Source organism: Terrapene carolina, unplaced genomic scaffold (genome assembly GCF_002925995.2).
Source record: "Terrapene carolina triunguis isolate 2854851 unplaced genomic scaffold, T_m_triunguis-2.0 Scaffold42, whole genome shotgun sequence".
Taxonomy (NCBI): Eukaryota; Metazoa; Chordata; order Testudines; family Emydidae; genus Terrapene; species Terrapene triunguis.
In genome coordinates, this window is record NW_020664393.1 from 52128605 (window position 1) to 52132021 (window position 3417).

Sequence of the window (3417 nt, forward strand, 5' to 3'; positions counted from 1 at the left end):
TCACTTATATAAACTTGAATATATTCATTGAACGGTACACATGCATTAAACTAAGCATGACTTTTCCCCAGCAATAATTCAAACATAACAATTCTGTATGTATTATGGCTGTACAATAATACAATGACTTCTCTACTCCTAGGAATATAATGAATGTAATATATTTTTGCTGAAATGTATTTTTTGGGGAAAATCAATCAATGATAACACAGTGCACTCCTGGGTGATCATAGCTCATCTTTGTGAGAATCAAAATTGAAGGCCTAATTATTTTAACCACTACGTAAATCCACTAATTACCCTAAAATGCACTGCCTCCAGTGTCTTACTGGTGAAAAGAAATGGCATTTTTAAATAAAAATAAATCAGAGACAGGCTCTGCTTTATTGTTATGTCTGTCTTAATTATAAGCCAGTCAAAAAGCTCTACTTATGTTCTACTGCTTTCACTCATGTCAATTATTTTGCCAAGATTCCAAACCCTAAGAAGAAAGACAGGTTGTGTCTCTCTGTCAACCTCAAGTTTGTGTGTGTGTCAATATATTGGTGGAATTTGGAAACGTATTTCTTTATGAAAACACATAGAATGATTTTAACCCTCCTTTTTCTTGCACTTTTTTGCTGTAACCTAACACCCAAATATTGTCTGTTTCTCTAGCAGCCTAGGCTAAGAGTTTCAAAACTGAGTGCTTAAAGTTATGTTGCTAAATCTATATTTAGTGATCTAAATCAGTGACCTGATTTTCAAAAATGCTGAGTATCCCGGAGTTCTCTTTGACGTCAGTGGGAGCTATTGGGTGCTCAGCACTTAAAAAAATCAGGTCACTGAATTAAGTGCCTAAATATGGCTTCAGAAGCATAGCTCTAAGCACCCAGTTTTGAAAATTGTGATCCTGGGCCTAGATTATACTGAATGAGGCAACATTTCTTTTGGAGAGAAAAAAGTGCTCAGCATAGGGCTGATTCCACGTGGCATGGCGAGGCTTTTTGTGTGATGGCACATGATCATGATATACTGCAGATAGGAAAAGGTGGCCCTATGCACCTCTCATTTGCACCATTGCTTCTGGGGGGAAGTGGTGTGATGGTGATGGAGAGTAGTAGTTGGGGCCATGGGCAGGCATCCTTATGCTGTGTGTGTGTGTGTGTTAAATTTTTGTACTCAAGCTTATATTGTAGTAATTAAAATGCCACATGATATATATGAAGGCAGATACGGCAAACAATTTCCTGGAATTATGCATAATAATTGAATGTAAAATAGCATTGTCTGTAACAATTATGGAGGCACTTGGCAGTGATTCTATAGTTAAAACTGAATTGTCCATGAAATGGGGACTGTTTTTTCTTTATATGTAAGTGGTCTTTCACGGTGAAATTTGATATAATGTATATTTTATATAGGGTCAAAACTGGGTATTATAGAATTGTGTCTGACTTTACTTGTTTAATGCACTGTATTTGGGAGCATTCAAAATATGTTGTGGCATAACATATACTGTTTGTAATCTATGCTTTTGATTTACACCTAATTAATATTTCTGACATCATTAGTATTATGTTATTTATCACTCTTATGAAGTGTCAGTGAAAAGTGCTTACTCTCTACAATCTATCCAAGGTATTTGTGATCCCCATCTTTAACGTGTTTCTCCTCATAACACCCTGCTGGGTAGGGAAATGCAGTTATCCCTGTTTGCAGATGGAGAATGGAGACACAGAGAGATTAAGCACCTTGCTAAATGTCACACAAGAAACATATTGCCGAACAGGGGATTAAACCCACAAGTGCCAGGCCAGCACCCTCTCCACTGGACCATCCTTCCTCTCATGAGTCATCCAATATGTGTAATGTCTTGTTCTAAGGATGAAGCTTTTCTCCATTTTGTTTCTTAACCCTTATAGCTTACTTTGTATTCTATCCTTTAGTTTGCATAATAATTTGTGGCCATGCTGTGTGGTGCTATAATAAAGAAATTCCCATTTTCTATTGTCTGCTTTGTCATGTTGTGGGTTTCCACCTATCTACCCAGTCCCTCATAGACGTTAAGGCCAGAAGGGACCATCATGATCACCTAGTGTGACCTCCTGCACATTGCAGGCCACAGAACCTCACCCACCCACTCCTGTAATAGACCCATAACCTCTGGCTGAGTTACTGAAGTCCTCAAATCATGATTTAAAGACTTCAAGTTACAAAGAATTCACCATGTATACTAGTTTAAATCTGCAAGTGACGCCTGCCACATGCAATCCCGCCACCCTGGGTCTCTGCCAATCTGACCAGGGGGAAAATTCCTTCCTGACCCCAAATATAGCGATCAGTTAGACCCCTGAGCATGTAGGCAAGACTGGGCAGCCCGACACCCAGAAAATAATTCTTTGTAGTAACTCAGAGTCCTCCCCATCTAGTGTCCTATCACCAGCCTTTGGAGATATTTGCTGCTAGCAATCACAGATCAGCTACATGCCGTTGTCGGCAGTGTCACCATACCATCCCCTCCATAAACTTATCAAGCTCCGTCTTGAAGCCAGTTAGCTTTTTGGCCCCTCTGCTCCCTTTCTTCAGTTATTGTAAGATTGAATCTTTTTTGTTGTCATATTGTTTTCTCTATAGCAGCATGACATACAGGTTACCAGTTTTAGCTTTTCTTTTAGTAGACCACTCCCACACAAGAACTTTCAACATCTGAGCATCCTTTTCTGTGCTATTAGAAACTGAGCACCACCCTTTTTTAACAGAAAGTGAAGGAATGGGTTAAAAGAACTCAGATAACCAAAACAAGCAATCTCATAGGGAAAGAAAACTGAGATGTGCAGCAAACGAGAAGTAAAAAATCATACATATTTTGGCTAGGTATTAATCTCATTTGGAAGGAGAGACTCCCTAATACTCAATAGATGTTGAAGCAGTTTTTAAAATCTGCCCCATAATTATGAGATTTTTTTTAACACCACATTTCAAATTTCTACCTACAACTATTCTGAAATTTCCCTCATTCACAGTGTCATGGCCTGAGAATTTCCAACCAATAAATCCCACACAAGAGAAGCATGACAGAGTCCTCAATGAGCCTGAAAATAATTCTAAAACTGGTAACAAATAATCACAAACTGAAACGATGTATTTAAAGCAATAGCAATCAAGCTTTTGCAGTTGGAGAACCACAGAAGTGATTGCATTATTTTTTAAAAATTGCCTTCCCCCCGGGGACAGCTGCCAAAATGTCAAGGAATCCTATGCCACCGTATTCCGATGTGGAACCAATGGCTTTAAAATGGGTCTTCAACCAGTTTCCTCTTTAACTAGACTGGGGTGTTTTCTCTGACAAAAATTCTGCCAGTTTGCTTGTTGCCAAAGGGAGCTCTCTGGGCTTTTGGAAGGGCTACAAAGCAGGGGCGGGAGCAATGACAGTCC